A 24103-nucleotide genomic window follows, 5' to 3' on the forward strand; every position below is an offset into this window, starting at 1 on the left:
GTTTTCTCTGAGTCAAAATATGTTTTTCTTTTTCTATTTTATCAGTTGATAATGTATTCTTATTTCACTTCAAGAATTTAGTATAATTGCATTATAATTTAGCAGAGAATTTTTTTTCTGTACTACCAAGTTTTCCGGCCCTGTAAACATCTTTTATAACCTTTGCTCAATCAGACATTTCAAAGCTTTTTAGTCTAATTCATTCTATCAGAGTATTGATTGTAATAATGTGAAGTTCTGCAATTTAAGTTCTTTCTGAAATATTTCACTATCCTAGGGACTTTAGTTTAAGAAAGAATTTTGTCTGTTACTTCTGTTTGTTTTTGTTTGTCTGTTTGTTTATTTTGGGACCAGACCCTCTGATTCTATAGAACTATTATTCACTTTTTTACTCAGGAGTCAATTCTGAAGGTACCCTTACATTGTGATGGGATTGAACAAAAATCAGCCTCATGAAAGGCAAACACTTTACCTACTGTACTATCCCTTTATCTACTAATTTGATAATATTTTTTAAAAAATTATATATGGGATCAAATTTGGGAAACTATTTTTTAAATTTTTTAATAAAATAAATTTATTACATACATGATTGTATTTGGGTTTCAGTCATGTAAAGAACACCACCCATCACCAGTGCAACATTCCCATCACCAATGTCCCAAATCTCCCTCCTCCCCACCCGACCCCTACCTGTACTCTAAACAGACTTTCCATTTCCCTCATACATTCTCATTATTAGGACAGTTCAAAATGTAGTTATTTCTATAACTAAACTCATCACTCTTTGTGGTGAGCTTCCTGAGGTGAGCTGGAACTTCCAGCTCTTTTCTCTTTTGTGCCTGAAAGTTTTTATTGCAAGAATATCTTTCATTTTTCTTAAAACCCATAGATGAGTGAGACCATTCTGCGTCTTTCTCTCTTTCTCTGACTTATTTCACTCAGCATAATAGATTTCATGTACATCCATGTATAGGAGAATTTCATGACTTTATCTCTCCTGACAGCTGCATAATATTCCATTATGTATATGTACCACAGTTTCTTTAGCCATTCATCTTTTGAAGGGTATCTTGGCTGTTTCAGAGTCTTGCTATGGTGAATAGTGCTGCAATGAATATAGGTGTAAGGAAGGGATTTTTGTATTGTATTTTTGTGTTCCTAGGGTATATTCCTAGGAGTGGTATAGCTGGGTTATATGGGAGCTCCATTTCCAGTTTTTGGAGGAATCTCCATATTGCTTTCCATAAAGGTTGAACTAGACTGCATTCCAACCAGCAGTGGATAAGAGTTCCTTTCTCTCCACATCTCCGCCAATACTGCTTGTTCTCATTCTTTGTGATGTGTGCCAATCTCTGGAGTGTGAGGTGGTACCTCATAGTTGTTTTGATTTGCATCTTCCTGATGATTAGTGAAGTGGAGCATTTTTTTTTCATGTGTCTTTTGGCCATTTGTATTTCTTCTTTGTCAAAGTGTCTGTCCATTTCTTCTGCCCATTTTCTGATGGGATTAGATGTTTTTCTTTTCCTTGTAAATTGCTGTCAGTGCCTTGTATATTTTGGAGATTAGCCCCTTGTCTGATGGGTCTTGGTTGAAAAGTTTCTCCCACTGAGTGGGGGGCTCTTGTATCCTGGGTGCTATTTCTTTTGAGGTGTAGAAGTTTCTCCGTTTAATATATTCCCATCTGTTAATCTCTGCTTTCACTTGCTTGGAAAGTGCAGTTTCCTCTTTGAAGATGCCTTTAGTCTCAATGTCTTGGAGTGTTTTGTTTTACCTACGAATTACTTTCCCCAACTTTAAACTGTACTAGAAGCAATAGTTATCAAAACAGCATGGTTTTGGAATAAAGACAGGCCCTCAGATCAGTGGAATAGGCTTGAATACTCAGAGAATGTTCCCCAGACATACAATCACCTAATTTTTGATAAAGGAGCAAGAAATCCTAAATGGAGCAAAGAAAGCCTCCTTAACAACTGGTGTTGGCACAACTGGCTAGCCACTTGCAAAAAATTTAACTTAGACCCCCAGCTAACATCATGTATAAAGGTTAAATCCAAATGGATGAAAGACCTCGAAAGCAGACCCGAAACCATAAGATATAATTTGATGATTTTAATAAAAGCTATCTAGGGTTTTATGAGAAAATACTAGTTTTCTAGTGAGCATTTTTGTTAACTTTCTGTTTGATTTTTAGGTTATATCTATAAATGTTAAAGGATATTCCTGTCACTCCTCAGGAATGATCTCTGATGATTCTTGAAGTACCATATGCATATGAAGCAAAGGATTCAAACTTTGAATAAACCAATATTCATGACCATTCATGGCTAGCACTTATGACCATATTTCTGCAAGCCAATAAATTTATTTTTCACTTAAAATACAATTGGAAAATACTTTCAGCATAAACTAAGATCAAATCAGTACATAAAATAATTCAGTATTAAAGAGGCAAATACAATGTCTCACTATCAGACATGTTTTTTTTATGTGTTGAGAAAGGAAATAGCATTACTATTTTATACACTTGCTTCATGTTAGATGACAGCTTGGTATCCTTGTGTAGTTCCAAGTTAATTACAATTGAAGAACTAGTACAGATGATTGAAGTAGGGGACACCTAAGTTAAATTTGCTCTCAGAAATAATCAATTTGGACTTGTTGGTTGAGCTTCCTTTTATGTACACATAATAATCACAGGTGCTAGAAACTTGGAAACTGCTTTTCAGAGATTATTCTGCCAGTAGATTCAAATTTAGGTCATGCTAAAGAGAGGTGTTGACAGAATAAGAGAAGAGTGGAAAAGAAGCAAAAACAGTTATTGTGCAGGTGCAGGCACTTCATGTGATGACAGATATTATGTTTTGATGGAGACGTTTGGGATTTTCTGAAAAATCACATAATTTAGTGCTATAGGACCAGATATTATTGGTGGCAGTTGAATGGAATTCATAATTTTTCCCTAACTTTCATGACAAAAAGCACAATAGGATTTCTTAAATGAAAGATGTTTCTTAAAAAAATCCTAGATTAATTTCTTGACAGATATTGTGTTTTTGGCTTGCAAATAACCTCTTCCTAAATCTTCAATATTCTTTCCTCCGTGCAGAGTCTTACCTGCATTTCCTCTCTTCATGTCCAGATTTTTACTTATTAGGATGCCACATACATCACAGATAGGTGCAGCCTAATATCACAATGTTAACCTTTATGTTTCAATTTTTAAATGGAGTAGTTATCAGAGACCTATGATTTGAGAACCATTATGAATTTGGGTGAGAACTTTATAGCTTTACTTAGTCCAAACACATCTTTAATGTTTTACATAATGCGTATTATACTTTTAATTCCTGGCTTCCTACTGGAATCAAATAGAATAATTATTGACTTACTCCTGACTATATAAAGAACCAAATGTCTTTATTTTGAGTTAAATATTTAACCAAAAATAGAAATTAAGAATTGTGTATATTAGTATTAAATTTTTTCTCAAAGGGCAATATCTAGCTCATGTTTTACGTTTCATTGGTTGAAAAAAATGCAATGTTATGTTAGAAATATTTTTATAATTATTTAAAATAAATAAGTTACCAGTGAAAAAAATATTCCATTATTCTATACCAAATTTTCTCCTAGGTCATTGTTTTTTTAGTTTCTAATCTAGATTACTTGCTTGTTTTGTTATTATTTGAAAAATTCTGAAGCACAAGGTAAATAAGATTATTTGTCCCAGTCATACAGCAGCTACTGGGATAAAACAATGAGAAAAAGAGTTAGTAGTTCACGTTGTTTCTTCATTCCAGGTTCTGTATCTATCACATGTAATGGCATAAAAAGTACAGCATTGTATGAAAAGATGGTATTACCATCGATACAACTGATTTCAGATTTATTTGTTCAACAATACCTAAGGAATGTTATAAAAATATATGAGAAAGGTACATTCCATACTCGAGTTTGATTTAAGCAATCTTTCTAAGGCACACTTTCTTTAGAGGAGCCTGGGATATGCTGAGCACAGGCAACTTTCTGTTTCAGAGGTAAGAAATCTAATGAAAAGGTTATAAAATAGTTATCATCGTTATTATAAGAAGAGCTATGTTACAGAGATTTTTTGGGGGTTTTGTCTTTTTTGGGGGGAGTTTTGGGTTTTGGGTCACACCCGGCAGTGCTCAAGGGTTACTCCTGGCTTTACACTCAGAAATCACACCTGGCAGGCTTGGGGGACATATGGGATGGCGGGATTTGAACCGATGACCTTCTGCATGAAAGGTAAACGCCTTACCTCCATGCTATCTTTCCAGCCCCACAGAGATGTTTTAATATGTTGTCTAATAACCTAATATACAGTATTACAATGTACATATTTTATTAGTTATAGTTTATATTCTTTGGTGGGGGGATTTGGGCCACACCAGCTAACTCTTAGGGGTTAATCCTGGGGCTATGTGCTCAGAAATCGCTCCTGGCTTAGAGGACCATATGGGTCGACGAGGATCAAACCTCGGTCCCTGCTAGATCGGCCACATGCAAGGCAAACACCCTACCACTCCACCACTTCTCTGGCCCCTATATAGTTCGTTTATTATAGTAATTTGTTTTAGTAACATATAAGTAAAACAAAAATGCACAAGTTAGTATATACATATTTTGGTTATTTGAGTAAAAATAAAATTGCTCAGTATGTAACATACTAATTTATATATGTGATCTTAAAAAAGTCAAGAACATTATTTTAATGATAATTTTTATCATAAACTTTTAACATAGAATTTTTACATGTAAAAATAGTATCTTATAATAATTTATTTTATTTTATTTTAATTTTAAGGTGGGGAGTTTTTGGACCACAGCCAGGGGCTCTCAGGGGTTACTCCTGCCTCTGTACTCAGAAATCACTCCTGGCTTGGGGACCAAATGGGATTCCAAGAATTGAACCCTTGTCTGTCCTGGGTCAGCCACATAAAGGCAAACACCCTACTGCTTTGCTAGCAATCAAACCCCTCATAATAATTATTTTTTAAAAATATTTTATTGGAGAGTATTTGTTTAGGTTATATCTGAACATCCTCAGGGTTATTTTTGGTTTTGTGCTCAGAGATTCCCCTGACAGGGCTCAAGGGACTATATAAGGAGTTACAAACTCAAACTAAGATTATATTCTTCAAGGCTAGCTCCTACCATTTATATTTTATAATTGCTTAAAGTTTTTGGAATCACTAAAACAAAATATTTTACATATCAATACATTTATTTTGCTTTTATTTTTTAATTTTAGAAAAAAAACATCTATTTAAAATATCAATCTTTTGAAGAGTATAAATTAAAATTTTCTTAATGTTTTATAATTCTTTTTATTTCATTTTATTTTTATCTATTTATTTATCATTTGGAGGCCTTCTAACCAATACTTTAGGAGCATGTCGGTCACTTCTGACAAGAACTTAGACAGTTTAATATTAGGCTCATTGAAATGGTGCTGCTCAAGCTCTGGTAATATTAAATACACATAATTTAATAAACATTTGTGTATACTAAGTGTATTGCTATTGTGTATTGGCAATTATTAACTATGGCTAATGGAAAGACAAGAACAATTGAAAGAGAATAGCACATTCTCTATCATAAATTACAATGTCTTACAAAGGCATTACTATGCAGATATGGAAAAAGCAAAGAAAAAGAAAAATTTCCAATTAAAGTTCTAGTGCTAGTAATACACTTCAGAGTTCAGTGTAAATATAGGAATGAATTAAAATAATATGATACTTACTGGACTGAACAGAAGTGATCCTAAAAATTACTATTGGTATAATTTCACTCTGGACACTTCTCTCCTTTCACACCGGAAAAGATGCTTGCTATAAGCAACTAAAACTGCATTACCACCTTACTAACTGTACCCTAGCTCTTATCTTAGTAGTTCAAATCCATCACAAATTTCACTGATCATTTAGTTGTGTGCTCATATTCTTGTTTTGTGAACTTTACCCAATTAATATTTTATATTATATAACTGGCTTGGATCTGAAGTTAGATCTCTTGACTCAGTTGGTAATTGTTACTTATGAGATTTAAATATCTTACTAAAAGCCTTTTTCTTCTTTTTCTTTTTTTGTAAAAGCCTTTTATATACATTTTAGAAATTGTTTTTTATTTTATATATATATAATTTTCTCCCAATTTTTAATTCTTCATTGAGAACCTACTTCACTTTCCAGTTAGATGAGAATATAGATTCATAATGAAACCTCAGCAAATGAAGAGATATGATGTCTTAGAATATTGAGGGGCCAGAGAGATAGCATGGAGGTAAGGTATTTGTCTTGCATGGAAAAGGTTGGTGGTTTGAATTCGGCATCCCATATGGTCCCTCGAGCCTGCCAGAAGTGATTTCTGAGCGTAGAGCCAGAAATCTCCCTGAGCACTGCCAAATGTGACCCAAAAAATCAAAAAACAAACAAACAAACAAAAAGTAATATTGATATTACTTGAATGACACTGAGGGTAAAATAGGAAGGAATAGAGGTAAAAGTCGATTTAATTGAGGATGTTAATAGAGAACTTTGCACTGGTCCTCATAGTGTCTTCTAATTAGATGTCTCTCAATTGGTTCCTTTCAAAAAAAAATGTTTCCCATTGCCTCCTCATCTAACTTTTTCCCTTTCCCCTAGAGGATGGGCTTTGTTTATTCCAATAAAAGCTACCGGGTGACCTGGAGGGGCTACTGATATCTTAACTTATGGTTCCACATAATATAGCGATTAGATTGTGGGTGAAGAACTTGGGTGTTAGTTTCTAGTCTGCTATACCTTCCCAACTGTGTGTGGATTATTTCCTGAGTCAGATTTGCTGCTGGAACTGCGTCTCTAGTCTTATTTTGACAGGGTGTATGAGAATGCCTACCCCTCTCTGGGAATTGTGGAACTCATAACCCACCATTCAGCCACTTTTGATAATTCTCAGGCAACTGTTTTGACACGTCATTGGAAAGGCCCAAAGATTCATGATGTTCCTCAGGCTCTGGTGTGTTAGAAAATCACCAGAACCATTCAGAATGGCAGTCAGGTGTCTTAAAGGCTATTCTATACTGGGAATGAGGAGAAAGGTGTGATTCATGCTATAGAATAGAACTATATTTTCACACATGCATACACCCTACCCTATTGGACCTATTTGTTTTTCATGAAAAGCAATAAATGAAAGCTATAAATGAATGAAAGCTGTTTATAATACTCTCACAAATATCTTAAATGTAAGACTTTTTAAAATAATAACCTTAAATCAATAGATTTGTAAATTAATTTGCCTCAAAAATAATGGATATGAACTCACCTTCTGAATTGGTAATTGTCTTATTTATATGACAGATAATTACTATATAAAATTGCTAAGAAATTTAAGAAGGCATTCAAATTACCAATAAACATGGGTAAAGAGATCAATGGAATAAAAGACATTTAAATAAACTCACAATCATGTCCCAGTGCACACTAACCAAAATATACACATATGAACTTTCATATATTCATTTTTAGTTATATACTACACATTAGTATTTTATCCTCCACATTTCCCTGGTCAGAAAACCAGATAGAAGGCAGTGGCTGGATCAAGAATATTCTTTTTGGGGGGGAATCTGAATGTAAGAGTCTGAATTTTGTTTCCAAGTTATCTTCAGAGGGTCCTTATTCTTTCCCTGGTGATTCTCATTATTCAGTTCAGATAGTTCAAAGCTCAGTTCAACAATACACTGTTACTCAGACCCAGAGGTATTGTGAATCTCCAGGGAACGATCTAGTGGTGCTAAGGAGGAATGAAATGCATTGGTTCAAACTTACATACTAGCTTATTACAAACAAATGGCCCCCATGACTGCACTATCCCCCCCAGTCCCTCAAACATGGAAAACGTTAATGAGAGACAATTATCTTAACACTAACCACAGAAATCGCCAATTTTTTTCCACCTGCATATTACCAAAGGTGCCAGAATCTGAAATTCTCCATGGAGTTATTTCCAGCAATCTAAAATGCATAAACTGCATGCAGGAGGACCAGGTGTAATGCCCACCAACACACAATGTTTTGAAAACATTTAAAGTAATTCCCGAGTAGAGAATTAGTGGTAACAAAACACCACTTACAAACAAAAATATGAGATTAACTTCTCTAAAGTGAAAATAATCTTGTTGCTCTAAGTATATATTTAGAAAAACTGAGGGACTGTGAACATTTATTTAAATTTATCTATATGTGACACTAAATTTGAATAAAAATAAGAAAGGATCGACTCAAACATTGAAAAAATTATTTCACCATAAAATCGATGGGTTGAGGAACAACATCATAAAACAATTTACATGAGTAATCAAAATACAGACTTTGACATAACAAGTTGGTGGTGTCAGCTTTTAAGAATGAAATGCTAATGATTTAAAGAAGATAAGAGTGATTCAGTAATTACAGATTTATCTAGAAATTGTAGAGAGAAGAATATTGTCATAAATATGCCCAAGATTGAAAAGTCACTGAAAACTCTTCAAGAATAGTATAAAAACTTGCCACAAAATTTACCCTGTCTTGGACAAACATTGTACCAATTTTTGTCATCACTATCCCCACCATCTTTAGTGAAACAAGACAAAGGCACTGAAATACAAGAAGTATAATTCAACATAAATAATTAGATATAAACTGATATAAATGAAACACTAATCTTAATTGAAATAACCATCTCTGAATTGACTCTTCAATTCAGGCTGGAATTAGACATGTATGAAAATAACCCAAATGTCCAGAAAAACTCAGTGCTACAGAAAGATGGAAATAATTTTGATCAGTATAGATGAAAAAACTAATGAAAATAAATGGACCCTAGACTTGACCTTCTCTGTGAATTATGACTGAAAACAAACACGGACATTCTTTATTTTCTTGTCTTAGGTATACAGGCGATTGAGATTGATGCACAGACAAAATACACATGAGATGTGGTCTAAGCAAGACTTTTCAGTTTAGATTCCAGTGGATGTCCATCTACTAGTAGATATTTTAGCAAACAAGTTTTCCCTGATGTTACTAATATGGTTTCAGGAAGAAAAACATGCAAATGCAATTGTTGGGCTACACATAAGAATTATATCAAGTATATATTCTTTAAGGAACATTGGAACATCTTCCTTATTTTGAAACATTTAAAAAGCATTTCTATTGATTATGGTCTCCTGAAACTAATTCTTACTTTGTAAATAGTTTTTGGAGGGAAAAATATTTGAACCAGTATGACAATAATCATATTTAAACATTTTATATATTGTATATAACTAGAGTATTTTAAACATTAAAATATATCCTTAAATGCACTATAGTTGATTACATGAAGTAGGGTTAGTAAAAGTACTGAAAGAACATTCCAACATTTCTGGAATAGTCCATTGTATTTTAACATATTCAAATGATAAAATCTAGCAAAGTACAATTATCTTCTGTGACTATATAAGGAAAAGAAATTATAGAAAATATTAATTTAAAATAAAATACAGAACAGTAAATATAATACTTTATGAATACTATATACCTCTAGATGATAAAATGGTACCATTAATATATACTCTTTATAATATAGATATTAGCACCTATGGAACAAAAAAGTGACCCTGATAATAATGTGAGAAAAGGAACCATCTGGAAGACTATTAATGCTTTCTTTTCTTTAATTTTTATTAATATCTTATAATGTAGGTATTATATAATTTAAGTATTAGCACCTATAAGGCAAAAAAGGAACCCTGATAATAGAGTGAAAAAAAGAACCATCTGGAATATTGGTAATAATTTATTTTCTTTGATTTTTACTAGCATTTTTGTTGTTAATGTATGGTATATACATTTAGGCTTTATGTTCTTTTTTATGAGTCATATATCTTAACAGTGCATGTTTAAAAATTCACGTAAAGTATTTGGTAGTACTGCTCTGCTCCTCCCCCCAGAGACCCCTGCGGGGCCGGCCTGGGAAGCGCGTGAGTGAGTTTCTGTCCTTTTGCTCGGCGTTTGGGCTGGCCACTCCCCCCAGAGACCCCTGCGTGCTGGCGGGAGAGGCCTGATTGACTTCTGTCCTTTTGCTGGGTGTTTGGGCCGGCCCCTCCCCCCAGGGTGGTGCCTAGAAAGGCAAGTTGAGCGACCTGAATAGATGGGGGAAATAGGGAGATAGGGAGATAGAGCCAGCCATCTGGACTCGCGACCTAGAGCAGTCCACCCCCCTGGACCCTGGAGTGGACCAGGGACTCCCCAAGGGCGTGGACAGAGCCTGCAGGGTCGATCTGAGGGAACTCATTCAAGGGAGGCTTGGAGGGGGTGGAGCTCCATTGAATCCCAGAGAAAGGAGAGTGGATTGAGAGCTACGCTCAATAGCACCAGTAACCATTGTGGCCAGGAGTGGAACTGCACCACTGACAGAAATAAGGAGCAGAAAAGGGACAAGACACACTGCAGGAAGGCTGATCTCTAGGTAGCAAAGGGGAGGAGAAAGGGCTAGGTTCAACAAACTCACCCAACAGGCCCCTCTAGAAACACCTTCAGGAAGGGGACCAAAGAAGGCCGAAATTAGAAGCCACAGCACTCCAAAACACACCTTTAATTACAAAGAATTATGCATAAATCAAGGAGATCCCTAATAACTGGAGACACCATGACAAACCCTATCAAGTTTCCAAGTCCACCAAAACGCACAGATCCAGGGGAAGAAGACCTAAAAGCGGTCAATGAGGAAGGAAATGCAAGAATTACTAAAACAAATGAAAGAAAACCCTAGCAACCGAGTATAAGAAATCCATGACAAAACGAATCAGCCAAATTAAAGAAGAAATGTCAAAGAACATGAGAGAATTCCATACAAAAAGAAGTGAAGGATTTAAAAGACAAGAGTAGCAAGCCTTACGAGTAGAAACACAGAGTTGGAAAAGCACATTGAAGAACTCGAAGGAAAACTGCAATCAAAAAATCATAAAGAAACCAACAAAGAAATAAAAGGCAAAGCACTGGAAGGAAAAATCCAATATCTAATGAACAAGGACAAAAGAAACAATCTAAGGATTGTGGGTATACCAGAAGGGGAGGAAATAGGGAAGGGGGAAGAACAGGTAGTCAGGGAGATAATAACAGAGAACTTTCCCACCCTCTGGAAAGACAATTCAGGACAAATCCAAGAAGTCAAGAGAGTCCCTAATAAAATAGACCCTAATAAACCCACACCAAGACACATAATAATCCAAATGGCAAAAAACAAAGAGAAAGAGGAACTCCTGAAAGCAAATAAGGGAGAAAAAAACCCTCAAGTACAAAGGAAAGGACATAAGAATCAAACCGGATCTTCCATTTGAAATAATTCAAGCAAGAAAGACAGTGGATATGACATATTTACACGACTGAATGAAAGAAATTTCCAACCCAGGGTCCAATACCCAGCAAAACTATACATTCATATGGAGGGCAGACTAAATACATACTCAAACATGAACGAACTTGAAACTATTTGTGCAAACCTAAGCCGATCCTAAGCGACTTACTCAGAGATGAATTACACAATCCAAACCCCCGATTGTAACAACAACCACTCCACACAATACAACTGCACAACAGTCCTCTCTATCAATAATTTCCCTAAATGTGAACGGACTAAACTCTCCATTTAAAAGACACATAGTAGAGAACTGGGTTAGGAAAAATAAACCGGACTTCTGCTGTCTGCAAGAAACACACCTCCAGTTACAGGATAAGCACAGGCTTAGAATAAAAGGATGGAAAGTAATTATTCAGGCCAATGGAAAACAAAAAAAGAGCTGGGACAGCCATTCTTATATCAGACCAAATTGTATTCAACCTCAAGAAAGTGATCAGAGAGAAAGAGGGTCACTACTTACTGATCAGGGGAACATTAGATTAAGAAACACTAACCCTAGTCAATATCTATGCACCTAATGTAGAGTCACCAAAATATGTGAGGCCAACTACTGGCAAACCTGGAAAAACACTTGAAGGGAATTGTGTTAATAGTAGGGGACCTCAATAGTCCACTATCACCACTGGAAGATCCTCCAAACAGAAAAATAGCAAAGAAATAAGAGCTCTAAATGAAAAATTAGAAGATTTAGGGCTAATAGACATTATATAGAGCCCTCCATCCCCAGAAAGGCAGAATACACATTCTTCTCAGACCAACATGGAACCTTCTCCACAATAGACCATGTCTTAGGATACAAAGCCAACTTATATAAGACCACAAAGGTAAGGATCATTAGAAGTACCCTTTCAGATCACTATGCAATGGAGCTTATAATTGATGTCAAGAAGAAGCAATGGAGGAAAACTAATACCTGGAGATTAAACAACATGCTGCTTAACAAACAGCTGGATCAAAGAACAACTCAAGAAGAAATAAAAAGATTCCTTGAGACACAAATGACAATGAAGAGACAACATGTCAAAATTTATGGGACACAGCAAAAGCAGTAATTAGGGGGAAACTCATAGCAATACAGGCCTATGTCAAGAAACAGGAAAATAACAAAACCAACAGTTTAAAAGATCACCTCAAAGAGTTGGAACAACAGCAACAAAGAAATCCAACCACAACCAGAAGGCAAGAAATAATAAAAACCAGAGCAGAAATAAACAACATAGAAACTAAGAAAACAATACAAAAAATCAATGAGACCAGGAGTTGGTTTTTTTGAAAAAATAAACAAGATAGACAAACCATTGGCAAAACTCACCAAAAAAAAAAAAGAGGGAAAACACCCAAATCACTAGGATCACAAATGAAAGGGGAGAGATTACAACAGAACCCCAAGAGATACAACACATCATGAGATCAGATTATGAACAACTATACTCAACCAGGCGAGAGAACCCAGTAGAAATCGACAGATTCTTGGACAAACACCCTCTTCCAAGACTGGAAAAGGAAGATCTAGAAAGTCTAAGCAGACCAATCACTTCAGAGGAAATTGAGGATGCAATTAAAAAACTACCTAAGAACAAATGCCCAGGCCCAGATGGATTTACAGGTGAATTCTATCAAACATTTCAAGAAGACTTATTACCACTGTTCCATAGGCTTTTCCAAACCATAAAAAAAAACAGGAATCCTCCCCAACTCCTTTTATGAGGCTAATATCACACTCATTCCAAAAGAAGGCAAAGACACCACCAAAAAAGAAAACTACAGACCAATCTCACTAATGAACATAGATGCAAAGTTACTCAACAAAATCTTAGCAAACCGAATCCAACACTTCATCAAAAAGATCATACATCACGATCAAGTGGGATTCATACCAGGAATGCAAGGTTGGTTCAACATACGCAAATCAATAAACATGATACATCACATCAACAACATGAAATACAAAAACCACATGATCATATCAATCGATGCCGAGAAGGTGTTTGACAAAATCCAACATCCTTTCATGTTAAAGACACTCAGCAAAATAGGGTTAGAAGGCACCTTCCTAAGATAGTTTACAGCTATTTATGAAAGCCTACAGCCAACATTATACTTAATGGCGAGAAACTAGAAGCATTCCCACTAAGGTCAGGAACTAGGCAAGGCTGTCCACTCTCTCCACTCTTATTCAATATAACCTTAGAAGTCCTAGCAATAGCAATTCGACAAGAGAAGGGAATCAAAGGAATTCAAGTAGGGAAAGAGGAACACAAGCTAGCTCTATTTGCCGACGATATGATGATATACATCAAAAAACCCTAAAGAGTCCACAGTAAAACTCCTAGAAACAATCAACCAATACAGCAAAGTGGCAGGATACAAAGTCAATACACAAAAGACAATAGCTGTTTCTATATACAAAACAATGAAGTTGAGGAGAGAGAGATTAAAAATACAATCTCATTAAGATAGTACCAAAAAATATCAAGTATCTAGGAATCAACCTTACAAGAGAAGTAAGTATACCAGGGAAACTTCAAAACACTTCAGAAAGAAATTGAAGACGATATAAAGAAATGGAAGAACATCCCATGCTCATGGATAGGTAGAATTAACATAGTCAAAATGACTATCTTACCCAAACTTCTATATAGATTTAATGCAATCCCTATCTAAATCCAGACACAATTCTTTAAAGAAATAGAACAATCAATGACAAAATTCATCTGGAACCACAAAAGACCCAGGATAGCCAAACACATACTGATAAACAAGAAGCTGGGAGGCATCTATTTACCTAACTTGAAACTATACTATAAAGCCATAGTAATTAAAACAGCATGGTACTGGAACAGAGACAGGACCTCAGACCAGTGGATCAGAACAGAATTCCCAGACATAAACCCCCAGATATACAGCCAACTAATATTTGATAAAAGAGGCAAGAACCTAAAATGGAACAAAGAAAGCCTATTCAACAAATGGTGTTGGTACAACTGGAAGACCACATGTACGAAAGTGAAAATCGACCCATTTCTCGCTCCTTATACAAAAGTCAACTCAAAATGGATCAAAGACCTTGAAATCAGACCTGAATCTATAAAGTTTATCGAGAATAAAATAGGCAGAACACTCGAAGACCTATATATCAAAAGGGTCTTTGAGAATGGAGCACCAATGGCAAGAACGTTAGCATCAAATATAAACAAATGGGACTACATCAAACTAAAAAGCTTCTGCATGGCAAAAGAAACCCTACTTAACGCAAGAAGACAGCTAACAGAATGGGAAAAAATCTTTTCACTTGACATATCAGATAAAGGGCTGATATCTAGAACATACAAAGCACTCAGAAATCTGAGCCCCTCAAAACCTAATAAAGCCATAAAAAATGGGGAGATGAAATGAATAGACACTTCTCTGAGGAAGACAGAAGGATGGCCAACAAACACATGAAAAAATGCTCACCTTCACTCATCATCAGGAAGATCCAAATCAAGACAACAATGAGATACCACCTCACACCAGTGAGGTTGGCTCACATCAAAAATAATGGAAACAACCTTTGTTGGCGAGGATGCGGTATGAAAGGAACTCTTATCCACTGCTGGTGGGAATGCCCCCTAGTCCAACATCTATGGAGGAAAGTCTGGAGAGTGCTCAAAGAACTCAGAATTGAGCTGCCATTTGACCCAGCAATTGCTCTCCTAGGCATATACCCCCAAGATGGAAGGACATTCATTCCAAAATACGTATGCACCCCACTATTTATTGCAGCACTCAGTATAATAGCCAAATCTTGGAACCAACCTCGATGTCCAACAACAGATGAATGGATCATTAAGATGTGGTACATATATACAATGGAATACTACATGGCAGTCAGAAACGATACAATCACAGACTTTGCAGCAACGTGGATGGACCTAGATCATGTTATGTTAAACGAAGTAAGTCAGAAGACAAAAGAAAAACACAGAATGGTAGCACTATTCTGAAACACCTAGAACACATATTTTATACACAACTAATACCTAACAATCAAATAACAGGGTTTAACAAGGTAGAAACTCTGAACACTGTAATAGTCAACACATACGTGGGAGCAGTGTCCAAAATACATGAAAAAGGAACAATGCAAACTCTTGACTACACATTATACCACAAAGAAAACAACAACAACAGAAACAGCAGCATAGAGAGAACAGGTATGTAATCAGACTTCTACAACAAAGGCCCACAATAATCACTTAGAGTTTGTATACAGGAACACAAGTATAGAACACCAAGGGAAATCACGGACTGCAATGGCAACATACCATAACACTACCTTTTAATGCCTTTATCTTACTATATCTTAAATAACCTCTCAACTTTTCTGTCCACAGGCGCCCTTGGATACAAAGGGCGGACACACTAAGGTGGCAACTCAGGATACCACACGGGATACCATACCTTGCATGCACTACGAGATGACCACGAGAAAACTCTTTAACATACACTTTATCTCTAGGTAATACCTTCATTTAGGAATTGAAGCACGTGATCAGTCAGACCACCGAAGCAGTACCTGAGACGTACAGAATTAAACTACAGGCTCTATTCTTCGAACACTTTCAATCAAACCAGCATTCCTTTGCTATTCTCTCCTCTCTTCTCACTACTTTTTTTTTTCTATTCTGCTCATTACTTTTTTACCTTTCTCTTTCCCTTTTCTCTCTAAGGTATTTTCTCTTTTCTCTCCCTTCATACCCCTCCCATATACCTTCCCCTTTCTCCCCTCCGGAAATCCAACTATCCCTTCACCCCTCAATCCCATCCAGATCTCCCACCATATTAAAACTCCTCACCCTCAGTCCTTATTCTATTAGGCATCAAGATCGACCTCCTACCCAGCGGGAAAAAAAAAAAAGGTATTTGGTAGTAAATTTGATAAGTGTACAAGATATATAAAATGTGAAGAAATAAAAATAAGCAGTGATTGGGTTTAGGTTGTTACTATTACTTGGGAAATGATCAGGAAAGTTGTAAATTTAATTTTGCCTGAATTCTAGAGAATTCTTGAAGTTCTTTTGATTTTCAACATTAAGAATTTACCCAGGGGCTTGAGAGGTGGTGCTACTAAGGTGTCTGCCTTGCAAGCGCTAGCCAAGGAAGGACCATGGTTCAATCCCCTGGCGTCCCATATGGTCCCCCAAAACCAGGGGCAATTTCTGAGCGCTTAGCCAGGAGTAACCCCTGAGCATCAAATGGGTGTGGCACAAAAATACAAAAAAAAAAATTTATTCAGAAGTTAAGAGCAATTGCCTAAATATCTAAGAGTACTTAAAGCTTAAAGCTTTGTAATATTTATGCAAGAATATACATATTATTTAGATGAAAGTTTTTTATTCTAGTGTTTGTTACATGTATACTTAATCTTATTTGACTTTATTAGCATCTTCCTAAAATCAAACGTCTCTAATTTGGATTTTTTCTCCCTTAACTGATACCCATCATTTATATTTATTTGTAGCACTACCATTTTTTTTTTTTGTTTTGTTTTTTTTTGTTTTTAGTTTTGGAGCCACACCTGGCAGCTCTCAGGAGTTACTCCAGGCTCTGCACTCAGAAATTGCTCCTGGCAGACTAAGGGGACCATATGGAGTGCCAGGAAACAAACTCTGGTCTGTACTGGGTAGGCCACATGCAAGCAAATGCCTTATTCTGTGCTATCTCTCTAGCTTCATTTTTTAAATTCTCCTTTTTATTTCTAATCATTGATTACAATATTTGAACTCTTGTATGAAGTAAGCCTGCTTTATCTGTGCTAACCCATTATACAGCTTTAATAAAAAAATAGTACACTGGAAAAAATCCAAGATTATAATTATAATCCAAGTAGCTTAGTATACATACATTTACATACATATATATCAGTGTTTATTTAGGACAGATAATACAGAACTTGAAAAGTTAATCACACATCTATTAAATACTACTTTATTTACTTATAAACTAAAACATTTGATAAAGAATGAGTACATCAAGTGTAGACACATTAAGCATCTCTCTGTATGATATAGCATAAGTAACCTTCATCTATATTATGAAGACTATTCCTCATTTTAAGAAAGAAAAGCATGCATTGTTTTCCGATGCATACTAAAAATTCGACCCATAGAGATTATGTTTTGCCAGGATTTTTCTTCATGATATAATGAGTGGAAAGCTTCTATACGTACTACACAATTTTACAAAATATTTTATCTAATTACACACTTGATAATCTCACATATGCACATTTCCATGAGCACATTCCTAATTATAATTTCTAACTTGAGAATTTTTAAAGTAACATTCCTTAAAACTGAATTTTAATACTATGAATTTGTAGTGAGTCATAAACAAGCCTGCATTATTATAACATTCCATGGTATTTAAAATAAATGTAATGGATTATTTTTGTATTTTAAATAATTAATAGAAATAAAAAGTAGAGTAGTGCAGTATATACCATAGGATGATCATAAAAGGTTTGTGAAAGGGTAATAATATTTTATAAATTAAATTAGAAATATGATAAATACTAAGAAAGAATAAATATTAATAAATACTAATAAATATGATAATAATTAAATATTGGAAAGATTATTTTAAGTCTTTTATTTGTTCTTGGATTATATTAAGCCATGCTTATAATTTTGTGTTTAAAAATTATCCCTAGCAGTGCTTGGAATCAAAACAGAATTGACTGTCTATAAAATTGTTTAAGCAAAAGACAAGTATAACTGAGATGATTTATTACAATGTGTATTTGCATACAATTCTGTATTTTCTTAACCACTTAGCTAAAATACTTATAAAACTTTAGACTTTCTTTTAAATGACCTTTATTCGGGATATAAAAGAACATTCTATATTGGATTTTTTAAACACTATCCAACTATTTAAATTCTACTATATGAAAATAAACAATGATCAAACATATTTAATTTGTTATGCTGTCAAAAATTAATTTTATCACAATTTTTATAAAATTCAGTGAGGTACATCAGGACCCTCTGTGAAAGGAATTGAGTTCAGCCTCGTATCCATGCTGAATGGTCCAGACCTATGAACTGTCTCCATGATACCTCATTATTTGTTTTAACTATTTAAGTTTTATATTTATAACTGCCAATTACATATATATATATTGGTTTTTTGGGCCATGCCAGACAGCACTCAGGGGTTACTTCTGGCTCTGTGCTCAGAAAACGCTCCTGGCAGGCTCAGGGGACCATATGAGATGCCTGAATTTGAACCACTGTCCTTCTGCATGCAAGGCAAATGCCCTACCTCCATGCTATCTCTCTGGCCCCACCAATTATATTTTTCATGCACACCAACAACATACCTGTCACCAGAGTACCTGATTTCTTTGACTAATGTCCACATTTCTTCCACTCTACACTTTTCTCCTAGGTAACCTTAGCTGTGTAGTCTATAGATACAATCCCCAGTTTTGATCCTTTTGGACATTTATTGTTCCCTTCTGTAGATTAAAAAAAATAAAATATAAAGTCCACGTGTTGGGTGAGGCCACCCCGATACCTTTCATGGATCTGATGAATCAGGGTAGTGACAGAGAAATAATATAAGTAGTTAGAAAATATATTAATTGTAATCAGCTTGCTTAATTCCTCATGATGTTTCTCTGCCATGAGTCTCTCTGCCATCTGCTTTCTTTGCCGAGATCTACCTGACCTGTGTTCCTAATCCATGTCTTTTTCCTGTGCTCTTTATCCCATGTGTCTTCTCTCTCTCCTCTCAAAGCTACCACTATTTTTTGTTTTTGTGTCACACCCAATGGCACTTAGGTGTTACTCCTGGCTATGAACTCAGAAATCAGTCCTGGCTTGGGGGACCATATGGAATGAACAGAGGTCCATCCTGGGTCAGCCATGTGTAAGGCAAACGCCCTACCACAGCACTATCACTCCAGTTTAACTTTTTTTTTTTTTAAATTATTCAGAACCCCATCACTAGGGTGGAGAAATTTCCTGTAAACCAGGTGTGGTTTTACATACCAAAAGAGGTTAGGGAAACAGAAAGTTGGGGGAAGGGACTTTGTTAGGTTCACTTTATATCTTCCTATAATTTTTGTTTATGGATCCACAGCTCTCAGTGCTTACTCATGCCTCTGCAGTAGGGGATCATTCCTTGCAAGGTTTAGCGTACCCTATCAGGTGCAGGGATTAAACCAAGTTTGACTATATGCGAAATGTCATAAGTGCTCTTTTATTTCCAGCCCCTGAGAATTTTTGTTTTAACTGTGGATGTAGTGAACCTACACATATTAGATAAAAAAGCTAAATCCTGAAATTCCATACAACTGTAAATCAATGACTGGTTGATAAGATTTTAGAAAAACTTTAAAAATTTTAGAGATATCTGGGCGAGTTGTGGAGCAAGCACGATAACCTAGGATGGACTGTGGTTCGATATCTCAGCATCCCATATGGTCCCTTAAGCCAGGGTCAATTCTGAGCACATAGCCAGGAGTAACCCCTGAGTGTCACCTGATGTGGCCCAAAAACAAAACAAACAAAAAAATTACAGATATTTGTTTGAAAATAAGAAAAATTTAAAACATTACCTAAATAATACTTTATTTTTTGCTTAAATATAGATACTGTTGGTGTGTTTGTTTATTTATTTATTTATTCCTTATTTAAATTTTTTGTTTGTTTGTTTGTTTGTTGTTTTGGGTCACCCAGTGGCTCACAGGGGTTACTCTGGCTCAGATGACCATTTGAGATGCCAGGGATTGAACCCTGTTGCAGGTCAGCTGGGTGCAAGGCAAATACACTACCGCTGTGCTACCACACCTGCCCCGTTTTTCTTTTTTTCTTTTTTATTTTATTTGGAGTTGAGGCTACCCTTGGCAGTGCTGATGCTAAACTATCTCTTTGTTCAGGATTCGATACTGTTTGACAGACAATATATGGTACAGGGATCTGAACTAGGTTTGGCAGGATTCAAGAAAATTGCTGTCGTTCCTTCTATTGGTACTCTGAAGTCTTGTTTATCTAAAAGAGGAATGTATGTTCTCTCTGTATATTGAAGTTTTTTATAGATTCTTATCAGAGTAGTTTTTGATATTAATATTTATCATGCAATGATTTATTTTTACTCTTTAGAAGTACATCACACATATATATTATATAAAACAGTACTTTCAAAGTACTTTCAAAATACCCTATATTTTTACATACTTTTAATTATCAATCTCATACCCACTCTTTCTAAATATTACCCTATATGTAAATTATATAGATACATGTTTAACACATTAAGCCTATTGTAATAAATCATCAACATCAAAACATGGGGAAATGATGTAAAAAGACTACTGGTTATAAATAGTCCTTTTCTGAGTATCTCTAAGCCTAATGGGAATTTCATGAAATTGAAACTTTTAATTAAGAAGATTACTAAAATTTTATTTGCAACTTTTTGTTGTTGTTGTTTTTGGGCCACATCCAGCAGGCTCACAAACCTGGCTCTGCTCCTATAAACCTATCCTGGCAGGCTTGGGGGACTTTATGGCATGCCAGGAATTGAACCTGGTCTGACTGCATGCAAGACAAATAAATACCTTACTACTGTGCTATCCCTCTAGCCCCTTATTTGCATCTTAATCGTCTCTGTATTTTAATAGTTTTGGAAACATATTTTAATGACTTCAGAAATGTTTTAAGCAAAACATCAGAGCCCATTTTAGTCCTAAAAATTGTTAAAAATATTTGCAGTATCATATTTGGTTAAAAATATTTCGACCTCAAGACATATTAATTTTGTGTCAAAGCAATTTTTAGGCTAAGAATTAGAAAAGTTAAAGAAAATATATCTTTAGGACAGTATGTTAACAAATTTCATCCTTCATTGGTTAAATTCTTTAGAAATTTAAGAATCAAATCAAATTAAATTTTAAGCCTTCATTAAGTAGCAGGATTATGTTTCAATTGTTATCATATTTTCAAATGTTTCTAAGATTTAATATTAGAAATAATATTTTAAGATGTAATTTATATGTATTGAAAGAGCATGGCTAAGCATTCTATATACCTAATGGTATTTAAAATAAATGGATAAATATTACTATTTTTCATATTTGGGGATTTTGAATACTACAAAAGTAAATACCTTCCTGCTGGAAATATAAACTTGTACGTACATATGCATCACAATATTGTTGATTTGTTAAGTAGACATCTGGCATCTAATTTCATCACTACAACAACAGCACACTGGTAAACAAACAGCAAAATGGTAAAGTTTATCTAGGAATCTATAATTAGACTATTTTCCTTGTTTTGTTTCAGTTCAGGTAATTTACACTTTTTTTACCTGAGTTTTTCTTCATGAAAATTTGTATCAGAATGGTTAATGAGAGTGAATTGTGTTTAATTTAAATGAAATATACACACCTTTCATGTGTGAGACACATAGCACCACAGAAACATCAATAAATAAATTATAAATAACTATTATATTATAATGACTATATATGTAAATATTAAGCTAGAATTTGAACCAACACTGAATATAAGGAATACAGAAAACCATCTAAATCTAAGTTATAATTTCACTCATACCATTTTTACATCATATTAAATACAATAAAGTTGTATTTCTATAAAAAGAAAGCCATATGATTTTAAGGATGAAATATTTAAGCATGACAAAACCAAAGCACATATGTGCAATACTGATGTGATATTATATTTTATGCCAAACACAGTGTTTTAAGGGCCCAGAATTTTGGACAAGCATACGGCGCATTTTTGTGAATGCTTTTGCATGAGATTAATATGTGAATTGATAGAAGAATAGAGTAAATTGTACTCTCAGTTGTGGATGGCTAAGTCTAGTAATTTAAAGGACAATATAGAACCAAAAATGCTGCCTCAGTGCTTGAGATTCAGTCTTGTTTGTTGTCTCAAAATAAAACTATGAAACTTAATATCTGCTTTAGTTGGAAATCTATGGCATTGATTCTGATTTGGGGCCATTTATTTGATAGATAAGCAATAGATCATTGATTTCCCTTTGGAGTCTAGTTTACTGATTAAAAATTTTGGGACTCTTGCAGTTTCCATAATAATATAATTGATAATTGCTTATACATATAAATACATAATTTACATAATTTTTAATATATACTGGGACCATATCAGCAGTTCCCAGAACTTATTACTTGCTCTGTGTTCAGGGATCACTACAGGTAAGACTATTGGGACCATATGCGGTGCCAGGGATCCAACCCAGATTTAGCTGATACAAGGCAAGAGCCCAACCTGCTGTACAATCTCTATGGTCCATCACAATTTCTTATTTTTCTCTGTTTCCATGTATATCTCTATTTGTTTTCATCTCTCTGTCTCTGCCTCTCTCTTTCTTCCTCTCTCTCTCTCTCTCTCTCTCTCTCTCTCTCTCTCTCTCTCTCTCTCTCTCTCACTCAATCTCACACCACACACCCTATCGGTTCTGTTTCTATAAGGAATTCTGACAAACACATGCAATGGTCACATTCAAGTTCCTTTTATTCTTTCCTTTTAATATGAATATATTTAAAAACATCCAGATTAAGTTATAATCCTCCTATGACAATATTTTTACTCTATGCATATCACCTTATATCCTCTATACAAATTCTATAATTATGTATATATTTTAATAGGTCTATATATATTTCCATATATACTTGTAGGTAGATAAATCTGTATTCATAAGTTATAAAACACCCTGAGATGAAGGTGGGTAATCAATAAATATTTGGTGGAGATTGTAATTTAAGACATTCATATAATAATTTTCCTCATTGAATGGTGTTTTGTTTTTATGTTTCAAATATAAATGATAAAGAAAGAAAGAGTCCTTTTAGAAGTGAGCTTATCCAGTTCAGAGAGAATAACTGGAAGGTTTCAACTTTATTTGCAAGATTAGAAATGAAATGATGCTTAGTTAATTTGCCCAAGGTCACAAACCTATTGTGGGGTGGAGCTGAGATCAGTATCCAGATGGTCTAAGGTAGATGCAGTCTCTCTTTGATTAGACCATGCTGTAGCTCCATTTTAGAAGTTCAGGATCTCAGAGAGTTTCTATTTGCTTGTGTGTTTTGTTTCTTTTTCAGTCACAATCACAGGATTTGGGGCCATGGCAACAGCTGCTACAGTGTTGCTCCTTGTATGCCAGTTCTCTGGGATGGCTGGCCATGTAAATGATGGTTGATTATCCTGTTGGCACAATTTTGTGTTTCTAACATCTCTGCCATATGGTCGTGTTTTCCCATTGGAAAATCTGACTAGTTTGGAAAGTTTTTTTTTTCTTTAAGAGAGAAGGCCATGAATATCTATCTACCTTTTGGAAAATTTGTTTTGTGCTGAGTTTAGCATGCACAAGAGCAAGGACTTGATAACCTAATAGGGCTACAGGCCCCTCCTATTACTCTTCTATCTAGTGCATAGAGATCTCCTATTATCACAAAACTTGTAGTTGAAAACACAATGCAAATCTCTTACAGTTCTGAAGGTCAGAATTTAAAATAAATCACAGTAGGATACAATAAAGTTATCTGTATGGGGTACATTTCTTTGTAGTAGCTTTTCCTGATGTAGTATCTGCTTCC

The sequence above is a fragment of the Suncus etruscus genome, chromosome 9, assembly GCF_024139225.1.
Source record: "Suncus etruscus isolate mSunEtr1 chromosome 9, mSunEtr1.pri.cur, whole genome shotgun sequence".
Taxonomy (NCBI): domain Eukaryota; kingdom Metazoa; phylum Chordata; class Mammalia; order Eulipotyphla; family Soricidae; genus Suncus; species Suncus etruscus.